The 21,063-nt window shown below is 36.4% G+C and overlaps 1 protein-coding gene and 1 long non-coding RNA gene across 10 annotated transcripts in view; one reads left to right on the top strand and one right to left on the bottom strand.

Annotated features, from left to right (window-relative positions):
- The window catches only part of PAM (peptidylglycine alpha-amidating monooxygenase), a 283,154-nt gene that overhangs the window by 21,116 nt on the left and 240,975 nt on the right, over positions 1 to 21,063 (top strand). For 8 of the 9 annotated variants that reach the window (XM_082458071.1, XM_082458072.1, XM_082458074.1 and 5 more), the window contains exon 2: positions 20,485 to 20,592. The exons of the other annotated variant lie outside the window; for it this stretch is intronic. The gene's annotated coding sequence lies outside the window, so the exon portion shown is untranslated. The remainder of the gene's footprint in view (positions 1 to 20,484; positions 20,593 to 21,063) is intronic. 9 annotated transcript variants of the gene reach the window in all.
- Positions 1 to 21,063, bottom strand: part of LOC309659044 — a 464,689-nt gene that overhangs the window by 222,417 nt on the left and 221,209 nt on the right. The gene's annotated exons all lie outside the window — the stretch shown is intronic.

Genomic DNA, 21,063 nt, shown 5'->3' with positions numbered 1-21,063 from the left:
TGTTTTAAACAAGAAACAATTAATGTTTGCGTCACAAGTAAACAAGAGGGAAAATTAAGGTTTCAGGAAGGAGATTGTTATATTACCAAAAATCATATTAAGGAGTCAGAGTAATCAAAACAGGCGTTTGGTCTCCTGGGCATTTAGAGTGAAATGAAAACTGGACCCCATATGAATGGATACAGTGAGTTATGGGACTGCTCAAGTAGATTGTTGTTATTGTTTCCTTCAAAAGCCTGGTCTGTGGCATTTTGTTCCAGAGGAAATTCTAGACCTGTGGTAATTTAATCTTGCCAAATTAGAAACCTCTGAAATGAGTCATTCTCATTTTTCTTCATTTTGTTTTTACATGGAAAATTGCATAGACAAACAGCCCAATGAATGAAGCTTAGCTTTCCTATGGGCTGGCGATGACAATTTCCTCAGTTTGTCCTTGTCATGGTTCCCATGGTAATATTTTATATGTTGATGCTGTACATGTCAGGTTTGTGTGTTGGGAGGGAATATTTTGTGTGAACTTGAATGGAGCAGTCCCTAGAACTCAGATATATTGACAGCATGGATCTAAGATCAGAATAGAAGAGAATGACCTGTTGTGGAAACTCCCTGAACCTGCCATCAGAAGACCCTGGGCTCCTCTCTGGGCCTCCAGCTTGACTTCCATAAAGTGAAGGAATTGAATGAAGTAATCTGTAAAGCAAAGATTCCCAACTCTATTGGAACCAGTGCCTCTTTTTTATAGCATATGTTTTGTAGTACCCTCTTTACTACCATGAAATGAAATTCATATATAATATAACCTGCCTACATGCATAATTAAAATATGTATATATAAAATCTCTAACTGTAACATAAAAGAGCAATACAAATCAAGTAGTTTACAATAAAATATGTGTTCTAATATGTAAATGTTTAGTTATGATTACATGGGAAGACATAATGAATTATTCAGAAGCTTGTGCCTATATGTAGAATAACAGTGTATGTGAAGGCTACAAATGCAGATTGATTTTTGTTGCACTGGCCACTCAAATACTGCAAATGGTGGTGGTGTTGGTTATGCTGTTTTTCCAGAATGATGAGCACCTCTTGGAGAAGTTCCAAATCAAACAAAATAACCATCTTCTCTTGATTTACACAGTTTCATTTCTAAACATAGAAGTTTTAAAACCGTGCAAAAAATTCTCTGTGTTTGTATGCAAAATGGAATTAGATTCTAGGCTTACGTAATCATAAACAAGTTTATCACCTGTGTGATTCATGGGATGTTTGAAAGTTGAGTAGACTGTGGTACAGTGCTTCATTAAGAAGTAATGCACCTTGCATGATGTATCTCTGGACCCCTGCCTGTTCATGCCAGCAGCTCTCTCCCCACACCAACCCCGATGACCAGATTTCCAAATTGCTCTCTAGGGGGCAGTGCTGCCTTCACGGTAAAACCGTTGCTCTAGGGCAGGAATTCTCAACATCAGCACTTTAAACATTTTGAATCAGGGAATTCTTCGTTGTGGGGTCTGTCCTTTGCAGTGGAGGACGTTTAGCCGGTGCACTCATCTAGTTGTGCTAGCCAAAAATGACTCCAGACATTACCACATGTCTCCTGGGGGGTAAACTTGCCCAGATTGAGAAACACTACTCTGAGGTCTTTACCAGCTCCAAAAATGTGAACTTAGGATACTATAATATTCATTAATATGCATAAAAACATTGCATACCACATAATAGGTATTATTAATTTTTCTGCCAGGCTCTGCTAGTAATGGATGCTTTTGCTAATTCTTCATTCTTGTTTTTCTGGCCGTTTAACACTGGAATTATTTTACTGCCTGGCTTTGGAGGGGTGGGAAGTATGTACAGCATAGGATGGTAAATTTTGTAGTATGAGAGCATAGAGAATGAAAATTTCAAGAAAAACTGCCCCGGGAAGGCCCTTTTATAAGTAGGAGTTCACCAAATTCCTTTTTGACAAGTTTGACATTAATGTTAAAGGTTACAAAATCAGAATTCTAGGTGTGCAAGAAATATTAGAAATTCAATGGGTCCCTTCTCATTTTACAGATGAGAAAAGCAGTAAATGCTAAAGTGCAGTCACAGCTTAACTGTGAACCAGGACTTTAATCCATGTCTTGGGCACCCCGCCTGTACATTACGATGCCTCTCAACCAGGCTGTATTTGTAAAATAGTTTTAGCTTTCTGCAAGCACCGACTCTTGATAGGAAATAAAAGACAAAATAACGGTTTTCTTTAAAATCTTGGTCTCCATTATGTATGCCAGGAAAAATAAATGAGATGGGTAGCTATCATATAGTGGGTCTTGCATTCATAGATTGAACCCAGAAATGTTTTTAATACTAATGTAATAACAATACTTTTGTGGTGCTTTGGTGGACTAGGCATTGTTCTACGAACTGTACCTTTTAATGCTTACAACAACTGTATTAAATAGATGCCGTTACTATCATCCACCTTATGTGGACGAGGTACCAAGAGTCTAAGAAACTTGCTCAAGGTCATAGAGTTCATAAGTGGCTGAGCTGGGCTCTGAAGCCATGCAGTCTGTTGCCCATGTCCATGCTCTTGTCTCCTACCTAGTCTGCTCTAGTCTACTTGCTTTAAGCCTTAAGCATTGAACTGATGAAGGACAGATTGCTGTTATAGCTTGCTTGTGAAATTGACATTCTTAAGAGCTAAACATTTGGAGAATTTCAAACCTGAACACTTTCAGAGCACATTATATTTTCTTCAAAGATTAAATCATTCTTCACGCTTCTCCAACATTTATACCAGAGGTGAACTTGCTTCTTATGGATATAAGAGCTTCTTTCATCTTGTCCATATCTGAAGCGCACAGTAAAGCAGAACCTCTGGCATGAAGTTCGTAGCAAGGAACCAGGATCTGAAATGAAAGGATTATATAAAGTCATTTTCCTTGTTTGTTTTACCTTTCATTTTTCCCCCTGAGGAAGGAGAGAAGTTTTTGAAATCCGTTATTGCACAATGAGTTTGAAGTAGACACAAATAATATATATGATTGACAGCTATAAAGAAGAAAGAAAAAAAATCCAGCCCTTATTTTAGCAAGACACTTGAAGGAAAAACATCTATATTTATTGAGAAGTGGATGCAAACCTTTCACACATAATATTTAAAAATGAAAATAGCATCACAGGGTTTAGAAATATTTCCAAAGTCAATATTAGGTTTTTAAGTTTCAGGTAGGAGAAAAGGCAGAATCAATTAAGTTCTGTATTCCCAGCGCTTGCTCTCTGTCTCTAATTTTATATTTTACTGGTGACATTGGTACAGGCAACACATTGGCTTCTTTTTTCCACTTAACTCTTATTTTTAAGAAATTGTGCTCTTGTGAAAAATGTTTCTTTTTTAAGTTTTCTTTCTTTCTGTTATTCTCATCATATTGTTTGGTTGTATCTGAAACTCTAATGGGTCTCCATTTCCAAGTTTTTATTTTCTAGTTGGCAGTACCGCTTTTACACCTTCTCGCAGATGGAGACTTGGCAGGAAAGTTGTACATCAGGGTGTGTTTGTGTGGGAGGGTGTGAGGGCAGGAAAGGATGATGCTCAAATAAAAAGCAAGAAAGTTTTTCATTCAGTATAATCTTAGCCGATGACATTTATTACTCAGTTCATCCATTTGCCTTATGAAATAAATATTTAAATCTGTTGTCATGATCAGGATTGGTTACACATTTTGAAGGGCCCGGTTTGAATTGAAAACGTGGGTAGGCCTGCCAGATTTAGAAAATGAAAATAGAGGACACCTGGTTAAATTTGGCTTTATTTCAGCTCTATTGAGGTATAATTGACAAATGAAAATTGTATGTTTAAGGTCTATAACTTGATGTTTTCCTGTATGTATACATTGTGAAATCATTACCACAGTCAAGTTAATTAACATATCCGTCACCACATTTGGTTACCATTTTTCATGTGTGGTGAGAACACTTACCTACCCTTTTAGCAAATTTCAAGTATATAATACTGTCTGCAAACCAGAATTACCTGGAGGATTGAAAAAAAAAAACCTGTGCCTGTATGTATTGATAATTGGTTTGGGGTGTGGCAGGGTATTTTATAAAACTTCCGCAAGTAATTTTAATGCACAACATCAGTTGAGAAGCTAAAGTGTGTTCTCTGGCTCAGTAGCATTAGCACCACTTAGGAACTTGCAGGAAATGCCGATTCTTGGGCCCCCTCCCAGTCCTGTTGAATTGGAAAGTTGGAGGTATCCCCCCAGCAATCTGTGTTTGTTTTAACAAGCCCTAACGTACTTTAAAGTTTGGAACCTTTGTGATAAACAACTGGAAACTGTTAAAAGCTTCTAAAAAATTCTGTTTTAAAAGATAATTCTGCTAGATGTGTGGGGAACTTAAGGAACAAACCAGAGGACAAGGCAACCTGTTAGAAGCTGCTATCTTTATAGGATCGTGGGTGTGGGAAGATGGGGCTAAGAACTAGAGCAGTGAATAGAGGAATGAAGGGAGGTGACAGATCAGGAGATATTTCAGAGACAGAATTGGTGGAATTTTGTGATTGAATGATTGCATTGAGGTTGAAGGAGAGAACTTGGTCAAAGAAAGTATAAGTTTCTTTCTGAGTGGATTAAGTCATGTTATTAAATAAGGCAGGAAATCTTTAGAAAGTGTAAGCTTGGGGAAGTGATAAAAGTATTGAACATGAGGTGCCCTAAAGCATTCAGGAGATGTCTTGCCTAGTTGAAAATTTGGTTCTAGAACTTTGAAAGCAAATGGAGATGGGGGTATGGCATTGGGAATTCTCACTATGGTATTTACATTGTAAAACCATTCATTCTAATGGTTATATATGCACTAAATAATTTATTTTTAAACATGTCCACTTCATTTCAGATTGAGCCAAAGATGATGAATTTTAAAGTCTATAATCTCTTATATTTGGATCATTCATATGAAGTTATTTGTAGTAATTAATAGAATCTGTAGAATACGTTAGCAAAATTATAATAAAAGAAAAGTTACTTTTTATAAACTTACTTTACATTCTTGTGTCAGGTGTACACCAAACACATTCATTTTCAGAGAAAGAATTGAAATGGAAAAAACGAGAATAAATCTCTCATTGCAGCTGTTAAAGGAGGGAGTTTTGTGTCATGATTAAGCCTGTCGGTCCTGGAGCCAGCTGAGTTCCATTCACTTAGAGGAGGTCTGACTTGGGACACGTTACTTAAACTCCATGTGCTTTGGTTTCCTCATCTACAAAATGGCTAACTTGATATTACCCATCTTGTAGGGTTTTTTGTAAGCATTGAATGAGTAAATACTTGTCAAAGTACTTTGAAAAGTGGTTAGCATTTAGTTAGTAATCTGTAAATGTAAGCTCTTATTAATATTGGAAACAATTTTTCTCAGTCTCTACTTAGTCTTATTTTCTAAATTGTTGCTATTGATAGTTTCTGAGTCTTTCTTATGTTATTTTTGTCAGCTTTATGAACTTCTGAATATTGAAGGGAAAGATTACAAACCAGCGGATTTCTAGGAATTAAATTCTGAATCATTCATGGAGAAATTGTAGATATGTACCAAAAACATATAGAAATTTCTAAACATATAGAAATTAAAATGTACGTTTTAATTTAGACACGTTCTAGATCTTTGGCTCAAAGTTGAGGGTTAAGAGGAACTGGGCTCCAAATTCTTTACGATTTTAAATCGTGTTTCATTAATCCTCATTCTGAGCATAGTCAGTAGCAAGTCAATAATTTACTCTGAACAGGAATAAGTAAATTACTACTCTCTTGATACATAGTGTAAAGGTCAAGAATATATCGTAACAGTTTCTGCATCAAAAATTATATAAAGGAAAGCTACCAAGCAACGTGTGATTATAATTAGTAATAACAATGGTAATTACCACAGGATACATTTGACCCTTACAGTACAATGAGAAGAAGGCAGTGCCTCTGGGAGCATCTGAGATTTGTAAATTAAGGCTGTTCCTCACCACCCTTGAATTATAATGATAAGAATTTCATTTAAAATCTTCCCTCGGTTTAGAAATCATTATGCTGGTGTAAAGGCCAAGGAGAAATGCTTCATCTTTAACATTTTACTTATCCTCCTCAAAGTAGTGGTACAATCCACATTTTTCAACCTATTTCAATAGGGGTTGGCAACTGGCAGCAGAGGGATAGATGTAATTCAGGATACTATGTCTAGGCCCTGTCAGATCCACAGAACTCTTGTAACTTGGGCATATGTCCAGGCAGGTTCTAAATATATCTAACACTCTCCTGTGCTACTTGGAGTTCTTGTGTTCTGGGAATGGTCCACAGTTGGGACAAACTTCCTAGGCTCAGAAAAAGATATTGAAAATATGCCACTTTATGGTACAAGTGTCTAACATCGGCCCTGACAAAGACCCCAATCAGCTTTTCTCCTGGAAGGAAACTATTGTGCAACTCTCATCAAGGAAATCCATATTTCATGATATGGATGAGGGCCAGTAGCAAGTTTAGAGGTGTGGATCCCTTAGTGAATGAATGGAAATGTTGGGCTTTACATAGATAAATACTAATATTGGATATTCTCAGAAATACTGGGTATTTCCAGTATCTATTTGTAGCTCCCCATCTAAGAAATTGGAATTCTCTAAGTCATGATTTAGCATGTATAGTAAGTGCATAAATCAGGATTTATTAAATGATACATATATATAGACATTTCAAGGTTGCTACTATCATCATTGGCAGTAGGCAAAATAGATACATTAGCTTTTGGTTTAAGAACTAAAATTATATCACATCTGTGAAAAATCTTTTGCTCTTTCTCACTATAAAAATACTTGAGGGTTTGCTGTGCACCTGAAACTATCACAACATTGTTAATCAGCTATACTCCACTATAAAATAAAAAATTAAAAAAAAATACTTGAGGGAAGTCCTATTTCAGTTAATTTGTACTTCCACAGCTCTGATTGACTTCAAACAAATCACTGGACCCTAGTAACAGAAATCATATGTTTGATGTCTTAGATGAGAAATGAACAGATAGGAAGTAATTTTCTTTTATAATTTAATCACATAATTCAGCCTACTTTAAATTGTTAACAAAATGTGGCAATTTATGTATTAAAGATAAAAATTTATAATAAGAAACCGCCCACATACTTTACTTAAAGGGTAATTACCCTTCATATACTCCATAACTCACTAGCTTTGATGAAGGTGGCAGTGAGTTATTATGGTCTTTACTTTGTCAGAAAAACTTTAATAACTTCATCATGCCACTGGTGTCATAAAGTTATGGATTGCATGCAAGGCATAATAACTTTTTCTTTTTGATAGGAACTACATTTCTCTTTTCAAGTGGTCAGTAATTCACAGTTAGGGATTCAAAAATGGTGGCTTTGCATCTCTAGATGATTTCTCTACTCACAACAGCAATGAAATGCCTTATTGATATTTACATACTTTTAAAAAACTACTTATATATTAGTGTGAGTGGAATCCTTCATATGAATTTTTAAAAATAAGGTGGAATTCTTTTGTAACACGACTGAGTAACAGATGATAATATCTGTATTATGGGCTGTGTTACGTCTGGTTTTTATGATGGTATGAAATCAGATATTGTGTTGAGAGAGGCTCATAATTTTATCTGAAACATACAGCTTTGTTTTATTTCATTTGGCTGGAATTCTTCCAATTAAGTAACTATTAGTTTAACAGAAAAACTGAGAGCATTGTGGTGGCATTATTAAAACAAGTATGTGTTATCAGGATATGTGAGATAAGAATGTGTTAATAGTTGGAGGGGAACATATCAGCCACAAGAACATAATGGTTTGGTGGTTAAGTGCCCTGATGGTTGACACTCAAGGGCAGAGGCTAGAAGGTGTGGGGAAACAGGAAGAATATTTATAGATGACATTACTGAAGGGCGATGTGCTTTGCTAGAGGGAAGTTGGCTAACACTGGAATTACTGGGAGATTCACCTTCAAGTCATAGGTATGAAAAGTATTTTTATTTTTAACTTGGGCCTTTGAAGCGTACAATGAAAGGAAATAAAATAGCTGTTTTGCTGCTAAAAATTCAGTCTAGAGACTGAATTTGATGATACTGATTTTTAAAAACTCAAGAAACACGTTTATTGAAAGTTGGTATTTTTAAAAGCAAAACTTATCTAGCAGTTCCACTTCTGGGTATATTCTCAAACAATTTGGAAGCAAGTACTTGAATGGGTATTCGTACACCAATTTTCATAGCAGCGATATTCATAAAAGCCAAAAGGTGTAAATAACTCAAATGTCCATCGACGGTTGAATGGATAAACAAAGTGTGGTATATACAGACAGTGTAATATTACTCAGTATTAAAAAGGAATGAAATTCTGACACATGCTACAACATGGATGAATCTTGAAGACATTGTGCTAAGCGAAATAAGCCAGACACAAAAGGACAAATATTGCATGATCCCGCTTACACGAGGTACCTGGAGTGGTCAACTTCATAAATAAAATGGTGGTTGCCAAGGGTGGGTGGGTGGGGGTGGAGGATGGGGAAAGTTGTTTAATGGGTACAGAGTTTTAGTTTTAGAAGATGAAAAAGTTCTGAAGATGGGTGGTGGTGATGGTTGCATGACTGTGAATGTATTTAATGCAACTGAACTGTACACCTAAAAATGGTTAAAAAGGTACATTTATGTTATGTATATTTTACTGCACTAAAGAAAACAAAACTTACTAAAATGGTAATATAAAGTAATAAAATGCTTCCAGTTAGAGAACTAATGAGACAAATAAAAGGGTTAGCTAACTATTCATATTCATAAATATTCAGTAGTCATCATTAGACTAAATTTGGGAAAAATACATTTTCCTTATCTTGTACATGATCCGGGGAGTGATTTGCCCATATTTAAAAATATTGTCTTTCAGTACTTGACATAATTCTTGGAGCATGGAAGATGCTCAATAAATATTTGTTGATTGATATTTGTTTATTTAGGAAATTATAGTTATAGCATCATGTGCAAAATAATCAGCTTAACTGTAACTCATTAAGCTTACTTATAAGCTCAGTGAACAGGTAGCAAATATAACCTTTAAAATACAGGCAATCAAAAATGTAGTATAGATATACTAGATTATGGGAACTAATGTATCTTAGTTATTATAAAATATGCCACGAATTTTTGTTGTTGATGTAAAAACAATATTGATTTTATCTCAAGAAATGAGCAGTTATTTGCCTGAAAGACTGCCTCTAGGATAGCTAGTGCTATTATCCCCATTTTATAGCTGTACAAAGATCATGGTGGATCTCATGGCCATCTTCGTGCTTATTTTACTAAGACAGTAGCTTCTTTTTTAAAAAATATTTTTATTTATTTATTTATTTTAAAATTATTAGAACCTTTATTTATTTATTTATTTATTTGGACTGTGTTGGGTCTTTGTTTCTGTGCGAGGGCTTCTTCTAGCTGCAGCAAGCGGGGGCCACTCTTCATCGCTGTGCGCGGGCCTCTCACTATCACGGCCTCTCTTGTTGCGGAGCACAGGCTCCAGATGCGCAGTCTCAGTAGTTGTGGCTCACGGGCCCAGTTGCTCCACGGCATGTGTGATCTTCCCAGACCAGGGCTTGAACCTGCGTCCCCTGCATTAGCAGGCAGATTCTCAACCACTGCGCCACCAGGGAAGCCCATTTATTTATTTTTTTATCTTTTTGGCTGCACCCTGCGGCATGTGGGATCTTAGTGCCTTGACCAGGGATTGAACATATGCCCCCTGCGTTGGAAGCATGGAGTCTTAACCACTGGACCGCCAGGGGAGTCCCAGACAGTAGCTTCTTCATCTAACCCTCTGGTTCTTATGAGGATGATTTGACTCTTATCCTGGGATCAAAGTGGTGGTGTGGAAAACCTATCTAAACAGCGTGGTATTAGGTTACCTAACGCTGCTTCAGATGGCTGCTTTTGCCAGGCAGAGAAGTGATGCCACTCTCTTCATTTTGTGGACAAAGAGTCTATTTTAAGCCTCTTATAGGAACATTATTTTCATTATTCTGAACAGTGTTATTCTAGTTATCAGAAACTGAGTATCACCTGTAAAAGAGGTTATACAGTTTTATTTTTGTGAGTAACTATGTTTTCCCCCCCATTGTTTCTTGAATTATATTTGTTCATTATGGAATATTGGCTAATGCAAAAAAAAAGCTTTGTCGTATTTTAAAAATTACCCATTATTGGGAGTTCCCTGGTGGTCCAGTGGTTAGGATTCTGGGCTTTCATTGCTGTGGCCCGGGTTCAATCCCTGGTCGGGGAACTGAGGTTCCACAAGCCATGTGGCGCAGCAAAAAAAAAAAAAATTACCCATTATTTTACCACGCAGAGATAGGCACTGATACCGTTTGTTTGCATGTCAGCAATTCTACTGTTCTGTCCATGCATATGTGCACACACATTAACAAACAGAGACACAAAACTGGGAGACATAAAATTAGGATTGTAATGATTATTCTATTTTATAACCTGCATATTTTTTCACTGAGCATTAAATAGTGACATTTTCTCATATCCCTAAATATTCTTTCACAGCTGCCTTCTAAGTAGCTGTATTTCCTTTGATTTTATGCCTGCAGCAATCCTCTATTAATAGGATTTTAGAATATTCTTCTTTTTTTGCTATTATAAGTGACACTATGATGAAAATACTTTTAGATTAATCTTTTCCCTATCTCTATTTATTTTTTAAGAATAAATCCCTAGGATAAAAATTAAGTAAAAAGATATGAACATTTTTCAAAGGTGTTTGATATATGTGTGTCAAATTGTCCTGCACAGAAAGACTGTGCAGGTTTATACTTTTCTAGTGGTCTGTATCAGAACACCCATTGCCCATCCCAGAATTAGGGTTTTTTTTAACACCAATTTGAGAAGTGAAGAATTGTAATCATTTATTTTAATTTGCATTGGTGGTGAGCATTTGTATATGATTTTTTAGCATATGTATCTCTTCATGTCATGGTTAATCTGATGTGTTCCTTTTTTCTATTTGTGAGATGTGTTTATGTGTTAAAGACATTAACCTGGCTGTATGTAGTTTCTTTTGCAACTACTTTTTCCCCAGTGGATTTTTCTGTTTTCAACATTTTGCCAAGTATTACCAAGGGAAAACACAAAAACAAAAACAAAAACAACAGAAACCTTTCAGATAGATTACTTACCTCTATTTGGGGTTTGTTTCTGAATACAAGATAGATAAGGTAAATTACCTTCCTTCAACTTCAGGTGAGAAAAACTTACCTTGTCAATTAGTTGTAAAGCATTCAGTTTTATGATACGTAATCAGATAACTTCGGATAACTTGTCTCTAGGGTTTTATCTAGGATATGCTAGGCGTTTCTTGAAGGAAAGTGTAGCTGTAGTGAACATTTCCATTTGGGTGTGCTCCATTAAACCAAGTATTGCTGAAACACAACAGCAGTTGACATTTTTACTGAGCAATATGCAAACATTGAGAGAAGTTTTCCCCATCCCAATAAGGAAGATAATAATAAATTGATTATTGAGTATTTCTTACAGCAAAGTATTTGAGCAACTCTCTGGCCCTTTTTTCCATGAATGAAGATTACAACCATTTGTTGTTTTGGAGTTACAATTTATATTTACACATAGTATTATGGAATTTAGGAAATTCACTTCAGATATATCAAAGTAAACATTGATGTGTGTATATATGTGGGTTTGTGTATATGTTAAAACATATGGGAGGTGGCACAAGTAATGCCAAAATCATTGAGAAAAACATTAAAGGTAAATGAAATCTTTATTGTCATAAATTGCTCTCCAATTCAATAGTGATAAAAGGCATGTGAAGAAACTATAAGGTTACTTTCAAGCATTTACCAAGTTCCAGGAAATGAATGTATTTGTATAAAAAACACCTGACAAATGCACAAGCCTTTTTATCTGTTTACCAAACAATTGATTATTAAGATCTCTTGGCTTGCATAAGCTTTCAAAAACAATATGATACATGGTCACCCATTTGCCATTGACTGGCATTATGAAGAGTTGGAAGGGGGCAGTATACTAGCATAATTTTATGGCAAATTTAGTAATTTGAAATCTCTTCTAAATACACTCGAGGTGCTCCCTATCTAAAGGAGCTCTACAAACCATAATTTTGTCAAGTGAAGAATTTGTAGCACGTAATTACCATTGGTTTATTCTTCTTGCAAATCAGAATACAGGTTCACAGTTTTTGAGGCTTATGGTAATCTCATACTGGCTGATAATTTGATTGTGAGCAGGAAATGTACTTTCTTTAGCCATCTTCGAAAAAAAAAGGTAACACAAAAGTTTCCAGTAGCAGATAAGAGTTCTGCCAAGTGGAGTTTAGCTTTAATCAAGTAACATGGAGATAATTTTTCTTTTCTCTAAAAAAAAAAATCTCCCCTTTGGCATCATGGTCGGTTAGGAGTCTTGGTCCTCATAGGAACAGAATACATACATTTTTTTCTTTCTACACTAAAATAATGTCTTAGACCTATTTTTCCTTTCTTCCTCTTAAAATTATGTAAAATAACTTACCTGAACTTGTGAATTTTTTCTAGAACACCTGCTTCTTTGCTTTTAAAATTCCTAGAAAAAACGCATAGATACATATTTAAATATCTATATAAAGTGTCTAGGTGTTTCTGATTTTAATGCTTAAATCAAAAGCTTTTTGTAAATGGAAATTTAAAAAATTGTGAAACTATTGGAAAATCTTTTAAAAAGTTGGTTAGTGCAGTATTTTAAGTATGTTATATACATATATATTAATATACTTCAGTATATTAAGTACATAAGTAGTGGTTTTATTTTAAAGCTCATTTTATTTAAGTGATGTAGTAATATCCTTCCTCATTTAGAAAACTGAACTAGTGGGCTCCCCTGGTGGCACAGTGGTTGAGAATCTGCCTGCCAATGCAGGGAACATGGGTTCGAGCCCTGGTCTGGGAAGATCCCACATGCCGCGGAGCAACTAGACCCGTGAGCCACAATTGCTGAGCCACAATTGCTGAGCCTGCGTGTCTGGAGCCTGTGCTCCACAACAAGAGAGGCCATGATAGTGAGAGGCCCGCGCACCGCGATGAAGAGTGGCCCCCACTTGCCGCAACTAGAGAAAGCCCTCGCACAGAAACGAATACCCAACACAGCCATAAATCAATCAATCAATCAATAAAAAACTGAACTAGTAAAAGATTTTAAAAGAATTTTGAAAATATTAAATGAATTAAGTAATTATAGGAACACTTTTATCCTAGATTTATATACAAAATTAATTTATCAGTTTTGTAAAGTGATTAGAGTTAGAGCAGATGATTTTTACATTTTGAACTTAAAACTCAAAAATTCAGCAATATGTGAAACATATTGAATGTGTTGTATTATATTTACCTGAGAATTTCTGCCTTAACAAATTAAAGGCCCATTTCTTTCTTTTTTAAAATTCATTAAAAATATTCATATACTCACTGATCTCTAGGGGAACTTTGACTAAAATTCATTACTTATTTAATACTTTTGAATTTTTTTTCCCCATTTTTATTTATTTATTTATTTAATTTATTTTTTGGTTTCCATTTTTTTTTTTTTAACATCTTTATTGGAGTATAATTGCTTTACAATGGTGTGTTAGTTTCTGCTTTGTAACAAAGTGAATCAGCTATACATATATATATATATATATATCCCCATATTTAGAATGTACGTGAAGTGGTTTATTTATCCTTGGCTAGTTACCACTTGAGACTCTATTTCGTAAAGCTAATTTAAATGATCATTTAAACATGAATTACTGTTACTGGTTTTCTTCTATTTCTGGTGTATTGAGGGTCATGCAGCCCTATGATGACCGGGTAACATGGAGGTGAGAAGGGGAGGCAAGACATCATCTCAGTGAAGGTCAGGAAGGGTCAGCCTGGAGCGGAGGTGTGATTTGGGCAGGTGGAAATGAATATTTTCCTGGAATGAACTGGCAGAAGTAGCTTCTTACTGATTTAGATACATTTCTGACCAACTGAAGGGAGGAATTATTAAACCCAGGGTTGAATAAAGCATTTCAAGCATTTTGTAAGAAGTGATTAAATCAGGGAAGCTTCCTGTTTTAAAATCAGAGAGAAGATATCAATGTAGACTTTTAGGAAAAGTTTAATTTTTGTAGAGAACTGAAGACATTTTGATGAAATACGAAATTTAGTAAAATTTACAATTTCCCCACCAAAAAATTGAGTGTATAATTTTTTTTTACTCTTCAACTGTTTATTCCATAATCAGTTACTGTAGAGGATAGAAACCCAATTGTATACAAGTTAAAAGCAAAAAAAAAAAAAAAATTAAAGATTGTTAGTTTTAAAAATACATATCTATTGATCATGTAAAATGTAAATATAAACATTCTGCCCTTATCTTTTTGCTTGATAATCATGTGCTTCAAAATCTGGCACCATCCTTCATGGAATTCACAAGTCCTATTTCCATTGTGTTGTTTATTTAGGTTCTGTAGCTTTTCTCAAAATTAAACAAGTGTTTAGCTGGTTCCTTCAAACATTGACGAAAGAAGATACAGAAAAGTGGTTGGAAAGGGAGAAGAGTTATCCTGCCCAGATACTTTCCCTGTTTCCTCTTTTCTGCTGCTTTCTTTCTCTTCACATACTTCGATAAAACTCAAAACTAATTGAGATTTTTGGGGGAACCAAGTGAGACAAGGAGAAAAGTTTACAACTGCTGTCTGACCCCTAGTACTAGTGACACTCAGTTTTTTGAGTACCACTTGGCAGTTTAAAAGTGCTTATCAGAGCCACTCTTGCTGCCTTACTTTGTGTGTACAGTTTGCTGTTAGTGTTGCTACTATCTGTTTTGTATCAGGCCTGCTAGCTAATTTCCTTGTTTATTAGCTAAGTGATTTTCTTAATGGTATCCTTTTGACAAACGAAGAAATCTTAGCTGCTCTGAGAGCGAAAACTGAGTTTGAAAAATCATGGTGAAAGGGATAAGGAACATCTGTATTCATGCTGCCACTATGTTGTTGATATGGGAGAAAATCTGGTGACTGACCTTGATTCTTGACTGAAGTCCCAAAAATACGCATAATTTGGCCCTTACCCATAAGACAAATAGCAACAGTCTCCAGTTAAAGCAGGGATTCAATTTCCTTTGGGTTGGGTGTGGAAAAGGGAATCTTTTCCAACCTTATTATCAGCGGGATTAGTGAATTTTTTCCTGAAATATTTTAGATACTCCATTTCAACAGAAGCATTTTGTTTGAATTCATGTTTTATTAACCAGGAGTTATTTTGTTTAATTTATACTTGGAGATTTAGAGGCCTGCAATGTTGTTTTTAAGGGAGAAATGTCTTTTTATTAAATAATCAAACAAAATCCAAATACTCAATGGTGTCAACAAAAAACTCCTGTGATCTGATGATAGATTTTGGAATAGGACCCCTGGAAGCGACAGTGGCATTATATTGGGGAGCCAGTTCAAGATTTCTATAAACAGGTTTAGACTGGCTGAAGTCCGTGAGAGGTGGAACCTCTAGAACTAATCGTCTGTTACCCCACTGACCCTTCAGGAGGTCAGTCATCAGGGGTTGCCCTGGATCCATGTTAGGAACCAGGTTTATAGGTGAATAGTCTAGGGCTCTTACAGACCCATCTCTGCCCCTACAGCCTGTGAATATGAATCTGACATGGCACCAAAATGTGTATTTATCCACCGGATGTTATCTCAGAGCTTGGGCAGTGAGATTGGGTATTTGCAGTTCCACGCAGCATAAATCCATCTTTTAAGTAAGGCAACAAAATTTGAGCTTCCTAGTTTTTAAGCAGGAGTCATCTTTGCTCTTGAAAACTGGGTTACAATTATGTTACCTCTTTATTTTTGTTTGTTAAGCACCACAGTCAGCCAGCTAAGATTAGAGAAAATAGTGAAAGAGAAAGCATTTCTCCATCCTGTCATTGACTCCCCTTGTACTTTTGCCTTTTTCAGTTTCTTTCCCTTGGTTTCCTCATCCTATTTGGGACCTCACATTCTATAAACTATGTTTCCCTCATTGAAAAGTAGCCACCTGCTATCTGTATAACTATGAGCAAATTACTTAACCTCTTGGTGCCTTGGTTTCCTTACTTGTAAGATGGCAATAGGATATTATCTACATCATAAAGTTGTTACGAGGATTAAATGCATTAAGATGTGTCAAGCACTTAGCTCCGTACCTGGTTGTACAAAGTGCCAAGTGGCCAATTAGCTAATAATTGCTAATAGAATCTATTAGTGGAAAAATCATAGAAAACCATAGACTTCATTGCCAAGTTTCAAAATGTTAAATAAGATAGACTTGTGAATTCTTTTTAATGTCCAGTAGCACAGGCGCTCCTGTTTTGCTTCTTCTGCCCAAATAGATTTGTAGAATGTCTTAAAGATACAAGAGGACTGTTGGGTCAGTCCCCAGAAGACTGTTGAATAGTGAGAATGTCCTAAGTATCCGAGGAATCATATTGAGTCTGTTACTTTTATTGGAAAAGGAGAGAATAATAGCCATATAGTGTTGAGATGGTTGGTTATTTTATGTATTCATTTCTCTCATAGCAGACACAGTACTTTGTTTATCTAATGTGAGTGTTCTACATTATATGACCATTATTAAATCTATGTTCAAATTAATTTCTGACATGGTGAGTGCATTTCTTTTTGAGGCATCACATTTTTAAACATTTAGAATATAATCTCACCTATTTTACTTTGAGAATACTGTATGTGAAATAATTTTGAAGGACATTTTATTTCCTAGTATGTATTTTCATTAGGTGGCTAATGGCTTTTGACCTGCTGTAGCAGCATACAGAACTGAATGTCAGACAGAGTACTTTTTAAAAGCTGCGTTTTTGTTTTGCATAATGAAGCACAATAATTCTTTTTGAGATTGCCTTGAATATTTTTCCAAGTAGTTATTGATGGAGACATGTCAATTTGGTAAGAGAGAGAAGAGAAAATTGTGATGTTCTAGCATTTAGGTTTGAAGACTGTTTAAATATATTCAGATTGGTAAATACAAGTATTTTAATAAATAATATTAGATCTAATATATTTATAAGTTAAAAGCCATATAAAGTACGTGGTGTCAACTTTCCACCTTTCCCATATCTTTGGACCATTGTTATGAAAAATCACACATTTTAATCCACTCACTTTTCTCCTTAGTAATTTCCATTTTCTTTTGAAACTTATACAGTATATTCCATGGCCTATTTTCATACAGCCTTTAAGAATTATACGTACTGAATAATAATTCTCAAATGTTGTGTGAAAGTAGACCATGGCATGCACTATATAAATGACAGAGATTGGTTAGGGTTCGAAGGTTAACAATTTTAGGTCATTGTCAAGGTTAGTTTCAAATTAAGTATTGGCACAAGTTTTTGTGCAATCACAGTCTTTGCAGTCATGTGCCACATAGTTTATACATTGAGTAACGCTCTGATTTATACTTAGTTGAATTTTTGAGGTGAAGATGTGTATGCAGCTTGGTTAATGCCCAAAGTCCTTGGTGGAGTGATGACTGTGAGAAAATGACAATATGAAGAGTTATATTTCCTGTACTGAACATATTAGAGCTGGCATTTTGCCACTGAACCATATGATGAGGGAGGAATATTGTTCGTATGCTTTGTATTTAAGGCTTAATTTCTGAGGCTTAGTTCTAATTTATTTATTCCCTTAGGTAATTACTGGTTTTTCGAGATGCAAAAGAAGTATATTATTGGAATTTTTTGAATGGTTAAACCTGTATCATAGATGTCCTTTCTTTAAATTTAGGACATCTAAAAATTCTCACACATCAAAGTAGCTTGTGATTCTCATTTGTGGCTAGAGAGTTAGCCATCTTTCAATAATGCTTTGAAGTTAGCTTTTCTTCTTTTTTTTCTTAACCCAGCATGGGTTCATGAATAAAACTAAACACTGATAGGTATAATGTATTATTGCTCTTGCCTATGGCTCTTGCTAATAAAAATTCAAATTCTGGTTAGTTTGCTGGAATCAAATCAACGTAGTATATGGCATACTTTTCTCCTGTTATGAGGCCCTCTCGTAGAAAGATGGGAGGGAAAGAAAGCATGGGGTGGAGGGAAAGGACAAAGCAATTCAGGGTTAAATATATTTTAGCTTTCCTGCCTATGTTGTGGTAAGTCTGTAAGCTGTACAAGAGTGTTTACTTCTTATTTCCTTGGAATCCTTAAAAATAAAATTCCTATTCCTTAGGACTAACCTCCAAAAAATTCCTATTCTTTAGTCAAAGTAAATGAATATGCTGTTGTGTGGGTGAGGTAACAATAACAACAGTGGCACTAACTTAATTTGATAGTGTAGGTATGTGTTTTTAAATTAATTAATTAATTATTATTATTATTATTTGGCTGCATTGGGTCTTCATTGCTGCACGCGGGCTTTCTCTAGTTGTGACGAGCGGGGGCTACTCTTTGTTGCGGTGCGCGGGCTTCTCATTGCGGTGGCTTCTCTTGTTGCAGAGCACAGGCTCTAGGTGCGCGGGCTTCAGTTGTTGCAGCACGTGGGCTCATTAGTTGTGGCTCGTGGGCTCTAGAGCGCAGGCTCAGTAGTTGTGGCGCACGGGCTTAGTTGCTCCACGGCATGTGGGATCTTCCCGGACCAGGGATCGAACCTGTGTCCCCTGCATTGGCAGGTGGATTCTTAACCAATGTGTCACCAGGGAAGTCCCTATGTGTGTGTTTTTAAATACAGCTAGATGAGACGCCTATCAGCTGAAAAATAGGATAGGTGATGAATAATAGGTAGGTGATTGCTAAAATAATTTGGAATTCTGACATGGCTAAAATTTTCAGCTTGCTTATAAGATGACCTAATCACTAAATCAAATAGGATTTGGCATTTTAACGAATAAGATGTTTTCCACCAACATCAACACAGAAAAGAATTGTGCCTGGATGCTTCCTTCCGAATGAGACATGAGAATTTAGAAACCAAAGAACATGCCAGAGCTAGAGTGATGACAGTACAAGATATTCCATCCTGGAGCCAGGCCCCATTGGGAAGACCCTTAAAGTGCAGTTGGGGGAATGCAAATAAGGAGCGTATTTAGCAAAATTACACATGTATATGACAGTAGATAGGAATATGGTCTTAGGAGTTAGAGACACCCAAATTTGGTTCTCAGTTTTAACTATAGGAAGGCTGGTCACTTTGGGCAAATAAGTTATTCTCTCTGAGCCTCAAATTTCTTAACTATAAAATAGGGATAGTGATGGTATCTAATTCATATTATTATTCTGAGAAATAATTACCAAAATTAAAACTTTTTAAAACCTATAGTGAACAAGAACTGCCAATTCCAAAGCCTTGGAAATCTGTTACATTTATATATTTTGCAAGTAATGGGACACACTGTTACACAGGCCATAGCTGGCCTCAGAATCCTGCTCAACTCAGAACAGCAGGAAGCTCCTCCTATTTTGTAGAAGTTGGCACTCAGCATAAAACGTCTTTGTTGGGCTTCCCTGGTGGCGCAGTGGTTGGGAATCCGCCTGCCAATGCAGGGGACATGGGTTCGTGCCCCGGTCCGGGAAGATCCCACATGCCGCGGAGCGGCTGGGCCCGTGAGCCACAACTGCTGAGCCTGCGCGTCTGGAGCCTGTGCTCCGCAACGGGAGAGGCCGCGACGGTGAGAGGCCCGCGCACTGCGATGAAGAGTGGCCCCCACTCGCCGCAACTGGAGAAAGCCCTTGCACAGAAACGAAGACCCAACACATCCAAAAATAAATAAATAAATAAATTTTTAAAAAAAAAAAAAACGTCTTTGTTTTCCCTGAGCCAATCCAGCGCTACCTGTCTTCCTTCTTTTTTTCTATTTTGCTGTCAGTCTCCCTAATGCAAGTATCAATTTACTTATTTGGAAAAGTGGGAATGGAGAGATTGGTTATCCATAATCATAATGTTCAGGCACTGTGGTGGGTGCTTTACAGAAAACTGTGTTAAGTTACTCCCACGTTTATATTTCCAGCTCTGTACCCCAAGCTCCGTTCATGAATCACCTTATTACTTGACTCCAGTTAACTGTCTAATAGGTGTTTGCACTTATTGCTCACTGTTCACTGTCCTTCAGTTACTCTGGGCTTCCTCATGTTCCTTGAACATCCTGAGCTCGTTTCTGTCTTGGGACCTTTGTTCTTGCTGATCTCTGTGCCTGGAAGGCTCTGTCCTTTTATTTGATGCATCTTGCTCCTTCTCCTTATTCAAATGCCATTTCTACTGAGACTGAGGTTTGTCTCTGACAGCTCTGTCATTCTTCCATCTAGTCAGTTTTTTATCTTGTCATCCTATGATGTGTTTCTTCAGAGCCTTTTCCCATGTATATAAAATTATGTTATTCATTTAATTGTTTATTATTTTATCTCCCAACCCAGAATGCAAGCTCCTTGAGATCAGTGGCCTTGTATGGTTTACTCAACACTGTATTCCTGATACCTGAAACTGTGCCTGGCTCACAGGAGTGCTCTGAACAACCTTCAGAGGTATGATTATTCTTTCCTTCGTTTTATAGTGGAGAGAAGTGATGATCAGGGAGTTTAAGTAGCTTGCCCAAGATCACAGGGATTAGAGGTGGCAGAGCTGGGATTTAGACTCAATGCTGTGCGCTAATAACCTATGCCACAATGCCTTCCTTTCCTTAGTTGAAGGCCAGGAACATCAGTGGGAGGCAGGGGGCCGTGTTGGTTCTTGGAGTTTCCTTTGAGTCCCAGGGCCAGTGGTTAATGTTTCTACAGCATTGTCAGACAAGAGCTGGTCCTGATCACCTTATACTCTAGTATCCTTGGCTTATCTTCTCTTCCCTTTTCCTTTTCGACTCAGTGCCCAAGACATGCATGATTAATATTTTACAAGAATGCATTCAATCCTTTACTGCTTGGGAAAAACAGTGAAACACGAGATTTTAAAGAAGTTCCCAAAGGGCTAGAATCCATGAGTTTGAACCCAGATGGAAT

This window comes from Balaenoptera physalus (genome assembly GCF_965194825.1).
Source record: "Balaenoptera physalus genome assembly, chromosome: 3".
NCBI lineage: Eukaryota > Metazoa > Chordata > Mammalia > Artiodactyla > Balaenopteridae > Balaenoptera > Balaenoptera physalus.
The sequence above is the reverse complement of the archived record's forward strand: the minus strand, read 5'-3'. Positions and strand labels throughout refer to the sequence as shown.